This window comes from Petaurus breviceps, unplaced genomic scaffold, assembly GCF_028583685.1.
Source record: "Petaurus breviceps papuanus isolate PSGF00001 unplaced genomic scaffold, PetGlider_PUasm1.0 175, whole genome shotgun sequence".
Classification (NCBI taxonomy): domain Eukaryota; kingdom Metazoa; phylum Chordata; class Mammalia; order Diprotodontia; family Petauridae; genus Petaurus; species Petaurus breviceps.
The window spans coordinates 35,273,912-35,294,883 of NW_027185764.1; the positions used below are offsets into that span (position 1 = coordinate 35,273,912).

General features: G+C 37.7%; 1 protein-coding gene and 1 pseudogene across 3 annotated transcripts in view; both read right to left on the reverse strand.

The window, feature by feature from the left end:
• EDIL3 (EGF like repeats and discoidin domains 3) overlaps window positions 1-20,972 on the reverse strand; it is a 629,193-nt gene that overhangs the window by 342,666 nt on the left and 265,555 nt on the right. The gene's annotated exons all lie outside the window — the stretch shown is intronic.
• Window positions 7,969-10,286, reverse strand: LOC138159092 (pumilio homolog 3-like; annotated as a pseudogene).

Genomic DNA, 20,972 nt, shown 5'->3' on the forward strand with positions numbered 1-20,972 from the left:
GGTCAACCTTATTCCTATTGAATCTGGCTTGAGGAGGGAGGGAAATACACACTAAATAGGGGATCTCACCCTCCAGGAGAATAGGGGGGGAAGGGGATGTGAGGGGGGGATGATGGAAGGGAGGGCAGGCTGGGGGGGACGGAAGTTGGAAGCACCCACATTTGAAAAGGGACAGGATCAAAGTAGAGAATAGAACAAGTGTGAGGTGGGATAGGAGGGAGGGAAATATAGTCAGTCTTTTACAATACATCTACTATGTTATTGTTTTGCATTAGCCGCACATGTACAACCTATACTGAACTGCTTGTCTCCCCAGTGGGGGTGGGTGGCAGGGGGGGAAGGGAATGAATCTGGAATTGAAAGTTTTAAAATCAAATATTCAAATATATGTATATATATGTGTGTGTATATATATACTATTATTAATACCATCTTACATGTTATTAAGGAAAAAAAAAGATACACAGGCACTGAGGCATAGAAATACACTGGAAAAGTTGAAACAGGTGTGGGAGAGAATATGGGAGAGAGCAGATTGGAGGTGGGGATATCCTGTGGGACTGCTGTTTTGGGGGAATGGGTGGGGGAAAAACGGGGAGAAAATTTGTAACTCAAAATGTGGCGGAAACGAATGATGTAAATCAGAAGTTAATAAAGCATTAAAAAAAAGTGGTTGATAATAAATCCACTGAAGTAATTATTACATGAAAACATGGGTTCAAATTCTAGCTCTGCCATTTACCATCTCTGTGATATTGAATAGATCACTTAACTTTCCTAGGATTAGCTTTCCTCATCTCTAAAATGAACGCATTGGATTAGATCATTTCTGAGGCCTCTTCCAGGTGTATATGAAGGAGCTAGTGACTTAATTATCTGAGAAGGGAAAGCCCTGTATCAGTCATTAGTAACTATGGTAAGACCAATATTTCCCTGGAAAACTTTTCTCCTCTTTCTCACAGGATGGTTCTTTATCTGTAGGAGACAAAACTGCCCTTGGAACCTGATTGGCTGTAGTTTCCCTGATGTAGCTTTCTGGTCATTGAGATAGAGCCATCTGGATAAAAGGTCCCATTTGCATGTGGTCTAAGGCTTCTCAAATTCTTTGAATATCCGAATACACATGAGTTGTCATATTCTGATGACCTACTGATCAGACATGATTCCAAATGTAGATGGGGTACAGGGCGTGTGAGTATACAACATCCAGAGAAGCTACATACCACTGTGACTAAAACGAATCTCCTTTAGTAAGTGTTCAATTATTTGTCATTACCTTGCTTAATTCTCAAATGGAACCTGGACAAGGAGGGTACTGGTATTAGAGCCATGTTTCCCTGCTTTTGAGTTTTCAGTTGTATCTAACTCTTTGTGACTCCATTTGGGATTTTCTCAGCAAAGACACTAGAGTGTTTTGCCATTCCTTTGTCTATAAAATAAAATGTATCCATGCACATTTTTACACATGTATATGTATTCTAATGCTTTTTTTGTTTCCTATATTAGGTACATATACATGTTACTTAATCTCCCTGTACCTAAGTTCCCTTGTTTGAAATTCTTTTGAAATTTCATTGATAGGGGTGACTAGATGGCACAATGAGTGGAGCTCCAGCCCTGGAGTCAGGAGAACCTGGGTTTAGATCCTGCCTCAGACACTTAACACAAAAACTAGCCGTGTGACCTTGGGCAAGTCGCTTAACCCCAACTGCCCTCCAAAAGGCAAAAAACAAAACCAATACAAAAAGAAATTTCATTTAGCTCCAAAAAATTGTGCTGAATATTGAACCACCTTCACCCTTATAGGATGGACGTAAATGTGAGTCATGGTGTACCTATAATGGATCAATAAACATTTATTAAGTACTTGCTATGTGCCAAGTATCGTGCTAAGTACTGGGGATATAAAAAAGAGACAAAAGACAGTTTTTGCCTTCAAGGAGTCCACGATCTAATAGAAGAGTTCACTAATCTAATCATACTGAAGAATATGTCCCTCACTAGGCTAGAAGGCCATAGGAGGAGCAAAGGAAATACAGAAGGCAGATTAACTTGGCAGGGCTTGCTCTTTACTGAAAAAGCGAGCTTTGGGGTCAGGGTAATGTCACTTCTCATAATTCTGAGGGTTCAAAGCCAGGGGAGAGGGGAAAATGGAGGGAGGGAAAGATAAAAATAGAAAGGGAAAGGGAAAAGGATAGGGAGAGAGGAGAGAGAAGAGCAGAAGAGAGAGAGAGACAGAGAGAGGGAGAGACAGAGAGAGAGAGAGAGAGAGAGACAGAGAGAGAGAGAGACAGAGACAGAGAGAGACAGAGACAGAGAGACAGAGAGACAGAGAGACAGAGACAGAGACAGAGACAGAGAGAGAGTTTGTGTGTGAGTGCATGGATACACTACTGGAATTTAGTGCAAGACTTTAGAGAACTTGGGGATGTTTTTAATGAATGGTTCTGGTAGAGATCTTGGGTGTCCCTGGAAGAGCATGAATGTTTTTGCTATAGTCTTACCTACTGTAATCCATCTTTTGTTGTCATGAGAAATTAAATCCCATTACTTTTTGTTATAGCTCATGGTACATCTGCACCTTCCATATTGCTGTTACAATGCTGAACCTAGAGTATACACTTAATAAATATCTGCTGACTGGTTAGCTGTTTTACAATATTTTTCAGCTGAATAATGTAGCAAATTCAGGAGGAAGACAAATTTTTTTGACACTTCTGTTTCTTTCTTTTTTTTCTTATAAAAAGTTAACCTAACAAAACTTGTCTATCACTAATGTATCCAGCATTACCAACAATTGCGGGTCTTTGCTTTCTACATTGTCTCACAAGGCCCATAAGTTTTTCAAAAGTGTATGATAATAGGAAAAAAAGCCTCCAACCTATTAAAACATAATTGTGATATGTATCACCATGAAGATGATTTATCACTATGATCCCCATCTTTCAGATGGAAAATGGAGCCAAAGGAATTAGTGAATGCCATGTGGAGGTTACAGAAATCCTCAGGCTTCTTGAGATCAAACACACATTTCACTATGTGGGTAAAAGGGCTAAAGTACAAATTCTTTTCATCATCCATCTAATAAACAACCTTTCTCTTCTCATAGAAACTGTCATAGGAAATGCACTCTTCTCACCCTTCTTGTCTCTATAGGAAGTCAATTCAATTCAACAAACATTTATTAATGTTCCATGACAGCACCTCCTCTGTTCCCTGAGACAGAGCATTCCTAATCATGAGCTTCTTCCAAGCAGAATGCTATAGACCAGCTCCCTGGGAAACAAATGCAGCTGCCATTCTTTATAAAATCCATCTAAAAAGAGATCATGGATAGAATTTGGGGGAGGGAGAAGTAGTACTACGTAAAACACAAATTTAAAATTGGCTTCTCTTGCTTCCCTGACTTTTATTTTTTCTTGCAGAGCATAATACACTGTCAACCAAAGACAGGACAGAATAATGTTTTCTATCTGTGTTATGACAAGGAATAGTGAGATAGAGTGTTAAACTTAGATATAGGAAGAAGTGGGTTTGAATTCCACCTCTAACACTAATTGTGTGACCATGGGCAAGTCACTTACCTTTTGGTTTCCTCAGACAATTTCTTAGCACTTCTCTATTAAGCCTTAGATTCATGGTGAGGAGATGGAGAGGTAAGGAGTTCTACACCCTCCTCAACTCTCCCCCCCAAAAAAAAAACCCACCTCAGATCCTTTTTGTATTATCTATTATCATAAGCATTAAGCACTAATGTTTTCTTAAAACAGTACTGTTCACATAACAAATTATATGTGTGTATACATAGATACATGTTTTCTAATTGTTCTAACTCAACAACTAGACAACTGATCCATGTATGGGAATGATACCTTAGTTCTTTTAGTCACCATACTATCTATCAAGGTGAATATATATAGTAGCCAATTAACGAACAAGTTATAGTGATCAGGAATTATGGTTTGCTTTTTGGAGATTAAAACATAATTCTCAAAATCACCCAAATCAACTGATAGCTTTCTACCAAAAAAAATCATGTGTGTGACACCTATGATCCTTGTTAATTCAGAGCTCTTTCCTATTCCCTACGTGGTAATTTTTAATGCTATTTAAAAGCTGTCATAAATAGAAGGCCTGGGGCCAAGACCAATTTTTTCTTTCCATATGCTATGTGTAGCTTCTGCTCTAAATCAGACTTAGGATAACTTCATCTTTTTCCTTACAAGTGGATGAGTTCCATGAAATAAACTGTGATTCTTCAAAGCTAGAGCAACTAATTTTGAACCTAAGAGCAGGGACTGAGAAATGATTTCTAGTTGAGCTTTTGGAATCTGATCTCTGACACCTGTCTCTTCATTATAAAGCAGAGAGAGCACTGAGTGTCAGACATACTCCAGCTAGACTAAGAGAGGGCTAGTTCCCACCCAGGCAAGGTGTCACAGCTGAGTTCATTCAAAATCACAGCTGGAAAGCAGAGGTATTGTTTGCTTTGGCTCCTTAACTCCTGCATACTCTTCCTTGTTGCTGACTCAAGAAAGCCCAGAGTAGAGCCATGCATGGATTCTGGCCAGATGGCCATCTGTTATGTCTCCCACTGTTGTAATTTGATCTTGTAAAATTTTGTTAAGTGAGCATTAAGTAATGACCATGTCAAATGGATGACACTTTAATCACAGATTGAAAGCTTAGGGTTCACTTGCTCATACTTAATAGGAAAAAGGAAATCACAAAATATGAAACAAGATAGAAACTCAAACATAAATTCCCCCTAGATTACCTCCTTATTTTTCCTTTAGCTGCATTGCACTTCATTTCAACAGAAAGACATTTAAGAGGTAAGTAGAAACTTGCTATTATCAAAATATCTCCTAATATGCTAATGTGCCAACATCAACAACAAATAAGAAAATTAAGGACAATTTCAAAAATCAAAAAGAGAAAAAAATCCTAAATTGAGAGTTTATAGGGATCTTAGAAGCCTTGAATACCACATTCTCATTTCACAGAGGAAGGAAGTAGCATTCAAAGTCTTTTAAATGCACTTGCTCAAAGTCACAAAGTTAGCAAATGCCAACATTTGAACTTAGTTCCACTAATTGCACACTCAGCTTGCTTTCCAACATACAACCCTGACTCCTTTTTAATTTTGCCTGGATGGAAAGCATTTGTTTATAGTGCTATCATGCAAAAGAAAATATATCTTTGCAATTATAAAAACTTCTAGCTCATGGATCGTTCCCAAGGGGAAAAATGGGTAATAAATTCTACCTATTTTACTTCCAGAAAGATCAGGAACAGTATCTTTTACTGAAAAAGTATTTTGGCTCTTATCAACAATTCATCACAAGTAAAAAAGCTTCATATATTTTTTTCTTTGAAATAAATGTCTAAAGAAGAAATTAATAATCTATGATTGATGATTACTCATAGAAACTATGTAGAAGACAAAAATGATGCATTCTTTATTTAAATGAAATATCATCATCTTGATCATGATGCAAGCTCACATTTAAAAGATGCTTTCATAAAAGGAATCATATTTAATCCACAAACTAATCCTGTGAGGTAGGTACTACAAGCATTCAAATTCTAACTTTATGGTCTCACACTATTAATAAAGTAGTTAAAGCTGGGCTTTGAATCTTTTCCCAAGTTCAGAGTTGTGAAAATGTAAAAATGAAGGCCATAACAGGAAAGCCATGTACAAAAGAGTAAAGCATCATTTTTTTAAATTTTTCTTGATATCTGTGTCAGAATCTTAACACAGGAACTCATCATTTTATACCTGGACTCCCTTTTCAGTCTCTGACCTAGAACAGCATTGTATAATATATGGAATGACTCTTGGAGTGACATTGGAGACAAGAATATATGATTTCATATCCTTCCTGTGTCATTTACAAGCTTTGTTACCAAAAGTAAGCCCCTTCACCTCTCTAAGACTCAGATCCCTCATCTATAAAGTTAGCATGGTAGAGAGTTTAGGATTATTAAACTCTAAGGCCTCTTTTAACTCTAAATTCATGGTCCTATCCTAAACATTCCTTCCATTCTAATTTTCCTAAATGACTGATTTATTCATGTTATTATTTCATATCAAAACCTTCACTGAAACTCTCCATTGCAATTCCCATTGGGTAAAACTCAACTTTGTACCATAGAGCTTGATCCTGGAGCTAAGTGGAGCCACTGAATCAAACAAAAACATTTATCAGCTACTACTATATGCTGGGCACTGGGGATATCAAAAAGTGGCAAAGACAGCCACTTCCCTCAGGGAACTTACAATCTAATAGAGGGGATACTCTCCAAATAAATATATACACATCAAGCTATATCCAGGATAAATAGGAAATAATTAAAAAAAGGAAGACATTGAAATTAATAGGAGTCTACACTTCCTGGTGTGTATTTGTGTGAGTTTTGTTGTAACTTTAAGAAAGCTAGGGACATTAGTAGCTGGAGAAGAAGAGGGAGAGTGTTTCAGTTATGGGGACAGCCAGAGAAAATGTCTGGAGCAACTTGTTCAGGGAACAGTTAGGAGAGCAGTGTCACTGGATCCAACAATATGTATTAGGGAGTAAGTTGTAAAAAGACTGGAAAGGTAGGAGGGAACTAGGTTATAAAGAACTTTGAATAATAGAGAATTTTGTATTTGATTCATCAGGAAATGGGAAATCATTGGAGTTTATTGAATGAGCAGAGATGTCATCCAAACTTGACTTTAGGAAAATTACTTTAGTGGATTAATGGAAGGGAGAATGTATTGGAGTGGGGAGAGACTTGAGGCTGGCAGACCCACCAGCAGCAAATTGCAATGGTCCAGGCATGAGGTGATCAGAGCTCAGTACTAGAGTGATGGCAATATCAGAGGAGAAAAAGGAGGCTATTCCAGAAATGCTGTAATTATGAAATTGACAGGTCTTGGCAACAGGTCTTGGATATGGGGATGTAGTGAGAAATAGTAAAGAATCTAGGATGCCTCCTAGTTTTTGAACCTGAGGAACTAGGAGGAAGCTTTTGCCTTTTATGGGAAAGGAAGATGACAGAGTAGTCTTAGGCAGAAAACAATATATTCACTTCTGAATATAATGTGTTTAAGATGTCAACTGGACATCCAGTTTGAAATGTTTGAAAGGTAGTTGGTTATGCCAGATTGGAGGTTATCAGAGAGCGTAGGGCAGGAAATGATATGTAGATTTGACAATCATTAGCACAGAGGTTGCAATTAAATCTATGGGAGATGATGAGATAATGAAATAAAGTAGTATAGAGGGAGAAGAGAAGAGTGCCCAAGACAGACCCCTGAGGGACAACCAACTTTAGAGGATGTGATCTCAAGGAGGCTTAAGCAAAGGAGGCAAAGAAAGAGCATAGACGCGGAAGAGGAAAACCATGAGAGAGCAGTATTCTGAAAACCTACAGAGAAGAGAGTATCAAGGAGGACAGAGTGATCAGTAGGGTCAAAGCAGATCGGTTAAGAAGAATGAAGACTGAGAAAAGGCCATTGGATTGACCACTAAAATCTCATTAGTAACTTAAGAGGAAGCAGTTTTTATGGAGTGATAAGGTTTAAAATCAGACTGTAAGGGTTTAAGAAGACAGAGAAAGGGGAGATAAAGTGGAGACATCTATTTTAGATATTTTTTTTCAAGGAGTTTAGCTACAAAAGGCAAAAAAAGTGTTGGATGATAGCAGGGGTGGAAAGATCAACTGAGTTTTATTTATGATAAGGGAGACATGGGCATGTTGTGGACAGTAAAATGATCCATTAAATAGGTAAAAATTGAAAATAAGTGAAAGTGGGAATATCAGAGGGAGCAACCTGTTGTAGGAGATTTGATGGAATGGGATCACTTGAAAAAGTAGAGGAGTTCATCTTTATATATATATATATATATTTCAGAAGCTATTTTAGAAATAGACATTTCTATGAAAACATTTATATAATATATATTATATATATTATATAAAAGGCTCCCCCCAAAGACAAAACTAGATGGTATCCTTCACCTGAATCACCAGGAAGAGTGGTTCATTCTCATTCTTCTCTATTATTTTCCACTTAAGCTTTTAGTTTCTCAAGTAAAGCAGCCATGCCTTTGCTGTTTTTCCTCTTTTTCCAATGTGGGGATGAGACTTTTCAGTCTGGATTTAACTTTATTTACCACTTCTGGATCAGAGCTTTGGCGGAGATGAGAAAGAATAATAGCACCTCAATTAAGTCCTGCCCAGGTCTTCAGTTTCTTGACACCAACCAATGTTCTTGAAAAAGAACCTTCTCTTCCACTTTCTTTCATTTTTTCATCTTGTTCTAGTAACCATTTCAAGAGATCAAGCTGGATGTTCTGCCATGTGGAGCTCTCCATCCTTGCCACCAGGAATCATTTCAGGAGCAGCTATCTTGGGATTGGTATTCAAAGCAGGCTAAACATCTCCAATAGCAGATCCCAGGACATTAACAACAAATACACATGTTGATTTGTCTGTCATCAATTTCTGGACATGCTCCTGCATATAACTTAACAGGGCTGGAGAAATAGACTCCAAGAGTTCCTTACAGCGGATTATACTATCTTTCTTGCTATATGCATTTCCATTACCCTTCTGTAGAACCTCAATGATTTCAGCTACAAGGTGTGCAGGATCTCTAGGACTTAGTAAATACAAAAGAACTTTCCTTCCATATTTATTGTTCACTGTATTCGGCAGGGAATTGATGATTTCCGACATAACGATTTGTTTCATAAGCTTAGTATCATCAACACAATCAAAGGCTGCCAGCAAAACTAAATGAGAATATTCACCGTTGGCTAGTTTTTCAACATAAGTCTTCATTGTTTTAACAATAACTTTTCTGTCCTTCAGTGTGCCATGCCACACACAGTACATGGCTACTCTAGCCCCGTCATGTGTATGTGCAAGGTATATCACAGTTTCTCTGATTGCTTCAATCATTTCTGATCTGAGCTTTGGGGGTGCATGCATGAAAAAGTCCAAGAATACTTCATGTACCAGTGAATGTTTCATTACGGTTTCTTTTTGAGCCATTGGTGTAAGAATCTGTTTCATTTCATCCATAATAGCCTCTTGTTTATCAGGCTGTACCTCTAACACTTTTTCCAGAGTTGGGTGAATTGTAGACTTGTAAAGCTGGAATGTATTCCCATAGAGCTCTTCTATCAGCATATTCCGCTGTTCCAAAATTGCTTTGTCATTGTAAGCACATCCACCACTACCGATGCATCTGCATGGTGCAACAATTTTCACACTTGGCCTTTAAAACTTTTTATTATTTCTGAAATTTGTGATTCATTTCCGTACATGAGAAGTTTCTTAAAGACATTTCTGGAATATTTCACCTCACTCAATTCAACGCAATTCTCCTTTAATTCTTCAAATGCTTCTTTCCTTTGTTCCCCATTACCATATTGAATGGAACACTGGATAATATGGGTTGAATCACGTGCAAATGAAATACTTTTAATCTTGCCCTGAATCAACTTCTTTAATTCACTCATCAACTTTGTTCCTTTTTCTTTGTCACAATTTTTTCTTCTTAGGGGTTCCCATATTTGCTTTGCCTTGAAAACGGTGTCATAGTTGCTTTTATCATTGAGTTGTCTGCTTTGCCTTAGTTCTTTCTTTTTCTTTTTCAGTCATCCCACTTGGGTTTCTTAGCTGCTGTCTCTTCACCTCCGCCCTCAGGTTGGAAATTTCTTTTCACCTTCAACTTGTTTCCTTCTTGTTTATTCTTGAACTGTTTCAGGTTAGTTTTCTTGGGTAACAAGTCCCCCTCCTGTTTATTCTTGAATTGTTTTGCACCATTTTTCTTGGGCAACATGTTTCCCTCCTGTTTATTCTTGAATTGTTTTGTACCATTTTTCTTGGGTAACATGTCCCCCTCTTGTTTGCTTTTCAACTGTTTTGTGCCAGTTTTCTTAGGCAACATGCTCCCCTCCTGTTTATTCTTTAACTGTTTCAGGCCAGTCTTCTTGGGCAATATGTCCCCTTCCTGTTTATTTTTGAACTGTTTTGTGCCAGTTTTCTTCGGCAACATGTCCCCTTGCTGCTTATTCTTGAATTGTTTCAGGCCTGTTTTCCCAGGCTTTGTGTTACTTTTCTCAAACTTCTTGGAGCTGAATTTAGGTCCTTTTCCTTCATCACCTTTACTCGGAAACTTCTTTGAAGATTTAGAATCATTGTCCTTTTTAAATCTCTTTTTTTCCCTTGTGATATCTTTCCACCTTTTCCTGTGATTTTTTTTTTTTACCTTTGATTTCCATAGTGGAAATTCGTGCACATGCCACCACCACGAAATGTCAGCAAAGCATTTTCCACTTCTACTTTCTCAGCCTGCCCTCCCCCTCTTCTCAGCCTTGGGCCACTCTAGAGGAGTTCATCTTGATAAGGAACAAGGTCATTTCATCATGTGAGATGAATGAAGGAGGAGAAAGTAGATGAAAGGAGTTGAGGAAGAAGGGAACAGAGGGAGTTCCTAATGAATGGCCTCAGTTTTTTTTTTCCTATAAAATATAAAGCAAGCTTCTCAGCCTAGAGACATGCAGGAGCCATGCAAGATTTGAGAAGGGATGAAAAGTTTTGGAAAGAGATTGGAGAATGTGATAGTGAGTTGAAAACAGAGACATATCAGGAATCCCTGGTGACAGTAAGGGCCCAGTTGTGGTTATATAACATAAATCTGTCATGGACCTACTCGGAACAGCTATGTGTTTTCCTCCATCTTTGTTTAGCAGCATGTATGAAGGAACAGAAGTGGCCAATGTTGGGAATAATCCAAGTATGACTTGACTCAATGTAATTAGTGGTATGATAAGGGAGCTAGGTGTTCCAAACAGCAAGACAGTGTAGAGTTGAATTGGTTCACTAAGGAATCAAGATAGGGAGAAGAGGGGAGAGTGCCTAGTGCAGGGAATATGTCCCAGGAGAAATGAGGGTCAAGGTAATGAGGTCATAGTGTGGGTAAAGTATAAGGTTATATAAGGAAAGGCAAAAAGACAGGTTAAAAGTCAATAGATAAAGAGATTTAAGAATTCTTGAACAGGAAAGCAGTACATTTGTGGGCATTGGGAAGATCAAGAATATGACCATCTGTGTGCCTAACTAAGGTGGGTGGAGGAGTAGCTCATGGAAGATGATGGGGTTGAGGAACTAAGTGATTAGGGTATTTGAGGGAGAACCAACGCATATGTTAAGCTGGACAAGGAACTGAGAGCTGTCTGCCATTGAACCCAGATAGAATCTGGGACCATGGAAGGGGATCCAGGGAATCTGAGAACAGGCCCCAAGTCAAGATGAAAAGACCTCCCTGGGTACTGAGTAATGATGAAATTGTAGTTTACTAGTGACCTAGGGGTGGAGGGTTTGTGTATTCTCTAATGGTTGTACTTAGTGATTAATTATACTTAGTAATTGATTGCTGAATACGTTACTGATTGAGTTAATTTAGTGTGCCCCATGAATGGAAAACTTTGACTATTGTACTTTGAGATGATTGTTCCTTGTTCTGAATATTGTGACCACTTTGGTGAAAACTATGTGGCCATTGGAATGATAAGCTTTTGAGAATACTATATTGTGATTTTCTGTGATAAGTTGTAACATTGTGAATGCTGTACCTTGATTTACTGTGAATGTTTTGCTCTGATTTGTTATGGAATAAATAGAGTGTTCACTGTACTGTGTAATCAGAAGCTTAAAAGCTGTTCACAGTAGCAGTTCTCTGGAAAGCTGCTTGTGCCTGGCATAACACTGGTACAGAAGTACTGAAAGAGGACTTTACTGCTGTTACAGAAGTCCTGGGACTTCACTGTTAATTTGTGTTTGAATTCTCAGACAGAAGCCTTGTCTCTTTATTTGTGTTACTTTGTCAGATAGAAAGTGAATTGAGATAATAGTTCTAGCAATGCGTGTTATAGCTTATTAAGTTTGTCTTCCTAGAAACAGAAACTCCAAAGAGCTTGGAGTGGAGCAGTAAGTTGAGATATAGAACCCAGAAGAGATGAGAGCTGTCTAAGACAGCTGCTTATGTGTGAATTCAGGAAAGAACTAGAAGAGCTGCCTATGTGTGAATCGAGGCAAGAGTTGGAAGCAGTCAGCCCATGGAGGAGGAAGAGCTGTTGGGTTTGGAAACCAGGCTCAAGTCAAGATAAAAGAGAACTTTACTTGGGTACTCTATGTTGACTGAAGAGATGGTAATTTACTGTGACCTAGGAGTGGATGGAGTTTTTACTTAATGCTACCCCTTAAGAATGATTGGCTTAAGGATGATTGAAAGCCAGCCTTAGAGTCAAGATGAAAGAGGACTTTACTTGGATACTGTTATTGATTGAGGAGATTGTGACTTACTGAATGATATATTTTGTTTAAGACTATGTGGCCACCTTAGTAATAAGTTGTTATGTTATATTGTTGTGAATTTTGTGCTTTAGTTTCTTGAATGTTTTGATGAAATAGAGAGTTCACTATATTATTATTAGTATATTCACTATACTATGATTAGATCCTTAAAGTCATTTACAGCAGCAGTCTGCAGGAAAGCTGCTCATGGTTGACTTTACAAGAAGGCCCAGTGGAAGGTTTGTGTGGACTTAAGATGAAACTTTGTGTGGGAGCATTGAGGGGGATTGGCATGAGTACTGGTTTATAAGGAGTATAGAATGAGTTTTGGATGATGTTCTACAGGAATGCAGAACCACTGGAATGTGAAGAATATGACCAAGTGTGGGGATGGTCATCATTGAGTAGAGGGTATCATTCCTCTATCCTCGGGTGGAGCGATAGATGAGAGATCTAAAGTTGAAGGGGAGATTACTTCTCTTTGCCCTCCTTTTTGCACAAGCCAGCTGGGAAATTGAACTGGCAGTAGGGGTCAGTAGATGGATAGGGACAGTTTGCAGCTAGAATGATAATGGTGATGGGAGAAACATGGTAAGAGTTTATGACCTTTGGGAAAGAGATTGAGCATGGCGAGGGTGGAGTTAAGTATAGGCCATAATGTTTGGTACACAGGGTATTTTGACCATACTGTGGTACTGCTTCTATGTGACATTATTTATCTCATAACACTGGTGCATCCAAAGCAAGTTACATGAGAAAAAAGGGAAGACAGAGGAAGATCTATAAGTCAATAACATATAAATTAGTTAGAAGAAGATAAAACTTAGTACTTTAGAAGTTTCAAATCCATGAGGGACACAGAAATAAAAAAGAAATAAGGTAAGGGTGTAGGACACAAAAGAAAAGAAAATCAAAAGGTTGTAAGGGATGAGAAATAATAAAGAAAGCAAAGAAAAGAAAAACTAAGAAAAAGGAATTCACTAAAATAAAAACTTGGACAAGGAGGTAAGCTTATGAACTAACCACTCTAACTAGAAAAGGGGAAGGAAAAAAAGAAGAGAAATTAGGTAACTAAATAAATAGAAAGAAAAGGAATGAAAAATTTGTGTAAAATCTAATGATTATGCAAATACAAACACAGAAAGAGAGAGACTGTGGAAATAGATTAGCATCAAAGCTGTTTAAACAAGGAGCCAAGATGGTGGAGTAGAAGCACGACCTTCCTGTGGCTCAGGCTTCCACCTTCATCAATCCATGTGAAAAGGGGACTCTAAACAAACTTTGGAGCTGCAGAACGCACAAAATGACACAGAGAAGCTAACCTCCCGCTGAGGACAGCCCAGCAGGCCTGCAGAAATCCAGCACAACATTGTGGGAGCCCAGCCCAGACCCACACCAAGGCTTTAGCCCAGGGTGGTCCTGACCAGCCCTGGCCAGAGGGACTCTAGAACAGCAGCAGCTGTGGCCATTTCCAGATTTATCAACACATAGATGCGAAGGACAAGGTGAGAGGCCAGTGCAGTCTGGACTTTGGAATCCAGTGTGGGCCAGTGCGTGGCTTTCACCTCCGGGGCCAGAAGTCTCTGAGACACCAGCACAGCCAGCCAGCACCACTTGACAGCTTCAGCTCCTGGTCTGCAGAGTGTAGGGGAACTAAGCACCAGTCTGAGGGGTAATCGCTCTTGCTTTAACCTGCTTGGATCTGGATTGCAGTCTAGGGTGGAGGTCCTGGGGTGTGTGTCCAGCTTACCCGAGCTTGTGAGACCTCAGAGAGGGCACCCATCTAATATCTCTGGCAGCTTAGAAAACCCCAGCGTTTGGGACGAAAGCTCCCCTGTCTGGTGGCAGAGTCCTACTGTGGCAAAAAGCCCAAAAGTCAAATAATTGAGTGGCAAAATGGGCAGGCAAAAGAAATAAATCAGACAGAAGATTCTAACATTACACTCCTATTTTGGGAAAAAGAAGGAGCAAGGCATGGAACAGGAGGAAAACAGTGAAGTCAGAACTCCTGCACCAAAAGCTTCAAAGGAAAATACAAGCTGGTTACAAGCCATAGCGGACCTTAAGAAGCAGATAAGAGAAGTGGAGGAAAAATTGGTAAGAGAAATGAGAACGATGCAAGAAAATTATAAAATGAGAGTCAACAGCCTGACTGAGGAAAATAATACCTTAAAAAACAGACTGACTCAAATGGCAAAGGAGGCTCAAAAAGGCAATGAGGAGAAGAATGCCTTAAAAAGTCCAATTTGCCAGATGGAAAAAGAATCTCAAAAGCTCAATGAGGACAATCATTGCTTCAGAATTAGATTGGAGCAAATGGAAGCTAATGACTTTATGAGAAATCAAGATGCTGTTAAACAGATCCAAATAAATGAAAGAATAGAAAGCAATGTGAAATATCTCATGGGGAAAAAACCACTGACCTGGAAAATAGATCCAGGAGAGATAATTTAAAAATTATTGGACTACCTAAAAGCCATGACCAAAGTTAGAACCTAGAAAGCATCCTCCAGGAAGTTCTCAAAGAATACTGCCCTGATGTTTTAGAACTGGAGGGCAAAATAGAGGTTGAAAGAATCCACTGATCACCTCCTGAAAAAAGATCCTCAAAAGAAAACTCCTAGGAATATTATAGCCAGGTTCCAGAATTCCCAGATTAAGGAGAGAATATTACAAGCAGCCAGGAAAAAGCAATTTGAATATTGTGGGAACACAATCAGGATAACCCAGGATCTGGCAGCTTCTACACTGAGGGATCGAAGGGCTTGGAATGTGATATTCCAGAGGTCAAGGGAGCTGGGATTAAAACCAAGAGTCACCTACCCAGCAAAGCTGAGTATCATGTTTCAGGGGAAAATATGGTCATTCAGTGGAATAGAAGACTTTCAATCATTCTTGATGAAAAAACCAGAGTTGAATAGAAAATTTGACATTCAGATACAAGAAGCAAGAGAAGCATGAGAAGGTAAACAGGGAAAAGAAATCATAAGGAACTTATCAAAGTTGAGCTATTAACATTCCTACATGGAAAAACAATAATTGTAACTTATGAAACTTTTCTCAGTAGTTGAAGGGATTAGAAATACACACACACATACATACATATATATATATATGTGTGTGTGTATGTCTACATATGAGGGTATATGGGCATATGAATACATATGTGAATGTGTGTATATAGGTTTACAGATATACATAGATAGAGGGCACAGGACCAATTTAACAGGAAGGGATGATACTTAAAAGGTGAAATTAAGAGGTGAGAGGAATATAATGAGAGGAGATGGGGAGAGACAGATTGGGGTAAACTCTCTCATACAGAAGAGGCAAGGGAAAATGGTTACAATGAAGGGGAAGAATAGGAAGGCAAAAGGGAATGGGTAAACCTTATTCCCATTGAATCTGGCTTGAGGAGGGAGTGAAATACACACTAAATAGGGTATCTCATCCTCTAGGAGAATAGGGGGGAGGAGGATGAGAGGGGGAATGATGGAAGAGAGGGCAGGCTTGAGGAGAGGTAAGTTGGAAGCACCCACTTTTGAAAAGGAAAGGAATCAGGGTGGAGAGTGGAGCAGGTGGGAGATGAGATGGGAGGGAGGGAAGTGTAGTCAGTCTTTCACAATATATCTACTATGTTATTGTTTTGCATTAGCCACACATGTACAACCTATACTGAACTGCTTGTCTTCCCAGCGGGGGTGGGTGATGGGGAAGGAAGGGAATGAATCTGGAATTGAAATTTTTAAAATCAAATATTCAAATATATATATATACATATATATATATATATATATACTATTATTAATGCCATCTTACATGTAATTGGGAAATAAGATATACAGGCAGTGAGTCATAGAGATCCACTGGAAAACTCAAAAGGGGTATGGGAGATAGCAGATTGGAGGAGGGGATATCCTGTGGGACTGCTATTTTTGGGGTGGTGGGTGGTGCAACGCGGGGAGAAAATTTGTAACTCAAAATCTGGCGGAAATGAATGATGTAAATCAGAAGTTAATAAAGCATTTTTTAAAGTAAAAAAATAAAAAAAAGTTGTTTAAACAAAACTAATTTCAGGGACAAAGTATTGATTTTTTAAAATGGGGATTAAAAAAAAGCAAAATTAAAGAAACACATTGAGAAAAACACAAGTTTAACAGCCATAACTTCATATGTGAATGAATTAGCAATAAAATAAAATGAGTGACATAATTCATAACAAAATCCAACAATCTTTTGTATACAAGAAACATTTAAAAAATAAAGGCATCAATATCTAGCTAGCAGACTATATTTAACAGTCTTCCACTATATATTTGCCTCCCTCTAAATGAATTAATGAATTAATGTTAGATCAATCATTTGTATTCTCAAAAAAATGTTAGGGTACATATTTTAGTCATGCTTTTCACAGAAATGTTTTTCCTGAAGAACTTTTGCTCATTTTAAATGGGGGAAAGGGTGGTTTCTAACTGATCTATTTCCTAGTCTGGTAGATTACATTTATAAAAAAAAAACATGATTACAACAAACAATACTATAAAGGAACATACTATAGCTTTTAATTCACAAAGAGAATATATCCAAGACTCTTGGCATACCCTAAACCCAAGTGATTTCCAATAAGAGAAAAGGGAATGAAAGAACCATGGAATAACTTAATGATGAGAAAATTTCTAATTCAAACATATGGTTCTTGGGGAAAGAACAAATTATGCTTCAGATTTATCAGATTCTTTTGTTTCTTTTTTTCAGATTCCATTCCAACTAAGTTGTCTCTACAATTTCTCTTCCTTCTTTCATTGATGTTTTCTATTCCTCTTTCAACTTGAGAAAATTCTTAGTTGGATTATATCTAACACCTGACATAGCCAGAACAGTCTTGCTAAAAGACTCAATTCAAAATGTTTGATCAATGAGATGAATACGCCTATACTAATTATATATTTCTCCCCTCACTTTGTCTTAGGTCTATTCATAAGGAGAGTTTGAATGAAGTTGAGAAAAAAAAAAGACATCCCAAGACCCTATCACAGGGTCTGATCACTCAATTTTATTATCTTAACCATCATACACTCTAAAGAACAGTTCTGAAATGCTTCCCAGTATATTTGAAAAGTCCAGAAAGATACATTAAAAAAATTTTACAACATTAATTTACTGCCACTGCAAGCTCTGTTAAGAATGTTGAACTATTCAGACATTTCCAATTAAGGACACTTCACTTTCTAACTCAGCAAAGTATTAAAAATGTGCAGTGTAGATTGGCTCTGCTGTAAGAGTCTTTATTTCAACTTTCCCTGCATTATGAGTTTGCATTTGTAAATGTTATATTACATTAATCACATATATACAGATGGGTGATTTTAGATGGGGATGTTGTAATTACAACATTACCAGCATAAAAGCAGACTAAAATAACATTTTCAATGACAATTTTGTACAGCAAATTGTTAAAAATTGACTACAGTTCATAAAAAGGCAAAGTTTCCTTCACAGAAGCAATCACTAGCATCTTAACTCCTTTGCCTAATCAAAGTGAAAATAAGGAATGACTGGTACACTCTCATTTCAGTGACTTTGGAGTATGAGAGTGCATTAGTACTCAATATAGTATGGCTATCTATTCATTATAAAACAGTGGCATCAATCCAGTTTTGACTGCACTGTGATTAAATATTTATAGTGTTTCCATGCAGCAAATGAAGCATGCTGATTAAAACGATCAGGGTATCTCCATTTGGATACACTAAAAAGCTGAGGTTCACACCTTGGGTAGGAAATGCTTCAGGTCATTTCTACACATTAGCCTTTCCAATTTCCAGGGCTGTTTCCATTAGATGGAACATCATTATAGTACAGAGAGACTGTAAGCAAGAGACACACATTTAGCCAAACACTGAATTTCTTAACGAAATAACTAGAAACGTAATTACTGCTGACAGGTCATTTGAAGATAGCAGCTCTTTGCTGTCATTCTTTAAGATAAACATATGAAGTTGGCAAAGATTTTCAGATTCTTCTACCATTTAATAAAAGTGATGGACTATGTGCCTCATCTTGTAGCCCACAGATTTAAATGGAGTTTTTTCTCCCTGCAAAAAAGGCATCAGAAATGAGACTAAAGTTTTGGGAATTAAACAACAAAAAATGATCACAGAGCTCAAATGACAGTCAAGATGGCAGAGTGAAGGGTCACAACTGACAAACCTCATCCAAACCCTGTCTTACAAAATAAGTATAGAAAATACCAAATCAAATTCTGAGGAAAGTCAACTAAAAGTCACAGCAGGTCAATTTTGGAGGCAAAGACTCTTTAGGGATACAGAAAGAAAGATTTGCAGGCACTGGGATAATGGGCTGTGGCACTGGCTGTGAGATTCAGAGGAGACAACGGAAACAGTGGCACTAGGTATGCCCAATATACAGGGACAATAAAAAGACCAAACATCTGGTCAGAAAGGGATTCCAGAGAACCCTTGTACTAACACTCAGTGAAGGACTAGGTGCCATTTGACAACTCCTTCACCCATTACCCAGTTGCAGGTCCCAATTCCAGGATGGAGAGGAGAGATTGTAATGATGAAACAGAGGCTCTACATAAGGACCACAGCTCAGAGCAGAAGAATAGTGATCCGATCTCTCCCTGAATCATAACACTTTATAAGCACCACAAATGTACAGGACCACAGATCTAGTTGTGAAAGCATAAGGACATAAAAGACTGAAGCTCAGGACAATTAGTCCCTTCCATCCCTTCCCCCCTGCCCCAGCAGAGGTATGCTGAACCCAACTGTAACAAAAGTTCAAATTTTTTTTTTAAAAAAAGCTGTAATAATAAGGAAACAACAATAAAAACAACACCAATCTGACTATAAAATCTTCTGTGGTGATGGGGAAGTTCAAGGCATAACCTCAGAAGAAAATATATTGAAAACATTTACAATTAAATCCTCAAAGAAAAAAGGCAGATTGAATACAAGTCAAATTAAAAATTCCTAGAAGAGTTAAAGAAACTGATAACAAATGATAAAAAATCAAATAAGTATAGTATAGGAAAAAAAATTTGGAAAAGAAATGATATCTGTGTAAGAATATTAGGAAAAGATAATTAGCAGTTCAGTAAAAGAGGAACAAAAGTAATGAGTTTCTCAAATGGTCAAAGAGGTACAAAACCTTGGAGAAGAAAACACCCTAAAATCAGAATGGGACAAAATGAACAAAAGAGGGCCAAAACCACTCTGGATAAAATAATTTCTTAAAATTTAGAATTAAGTAAGTGCAAACTAATGACTCCACAAGACATGAATGAAAAAAGTGAAGAAAAGGCAAAGATGAAAGAACTTAACCATAGACAGTTACTATGGGAATAGAAAAGACCAGGGCTTGGGGTAGCCAGGTAGCACAGTGAGTAAGACCACTGGCCCCAGTGTTGGGATGACTGGGGGATCTAATCTGGGCTCAGACACTTAGCACCCTCCCAGAAACACCTGGACATGTAACCTTGAGCAAGTTACTTAACTCCAATTGCTTAGGGGCAGCCAGGTGGCTCAGTGAATAAGAGCACCAGCCCCAGTGTTGGGATGACCTGGGGATCGAATCTGGGCTCAGATACTTAGCAGCACACCCAGAAATAACTGGCCGTGCAACCTTGAGCAAGTTACTTAACCCCAATTGCTTTATTAAAAAACAAAAAAGAAAAGAGAAGACCAGGGCTAATCTTCAGAGGATGATATTGAAGCAAAAGAAAAAAAAATGCCTCTCCTACCCCAAAGAGTAATATAAAATGATCACCTGCCCCAAAATAATTCATAAAAGAACTTGAAAAAGATTTCAAAATTCAAATAAGAGAGATTGAAGAATAATTTTAATGAAGTAAAAAACAATCCAAGAAAAACAATAAGATTATGAAAAGAAAATCAAACAACTGGAAAAGTAGATTTAGAATCCTAAAGAAGAAAATGGGCCTTTTAAAATTAGAACTCATAAAGGGGAGGCAGCATAGTTATAAGAGAACAAGAAATAATAAAATGAAATATAAAGAATGAAAAAATAGTAGAGAATGTGAAACATCATATAAAAGAAACAACTGGTCTGGAGAACAGATCAAGAATAGAAAGCATAAGAGTAATCAGACTATCTGAAAGCTACAATAAAAAATATTCTTAATACAATAATAAAATAAATAATTAAAGAAACTTTTCCTCGAGTGTTAGAATAAGAGGGGAAAGAAGAAATAGGAAAAAATCCACCGAGCTCCATCTAAAAGAGAACCCATGAGGAAAACATAGAGTAAAATAAAAGTCATACTCCAAAAGCCCCAGGTTAAGAAGAGCATATAAGGAGCAATAAGGAAAAAAAAAATCAAATAAGACAGAGCCACAATTAGAATCACACAAGACCTAGCAGCAGTTATACTAAAAGACTGCAGGTCTTTGAATACTACCAATCAAAAAATAAATAAATAAAAGACCTGTGGCTATGGCAAAAATCTACCCAACAAAATTAAGTATAATCCTGAATACAAAAAAAAGACATTTAATGATTTGACAGACTTCCAGGATTTTTTTGCAAAAAGAGTAGTACTTAATAGAATTTTCAACATACAAGAT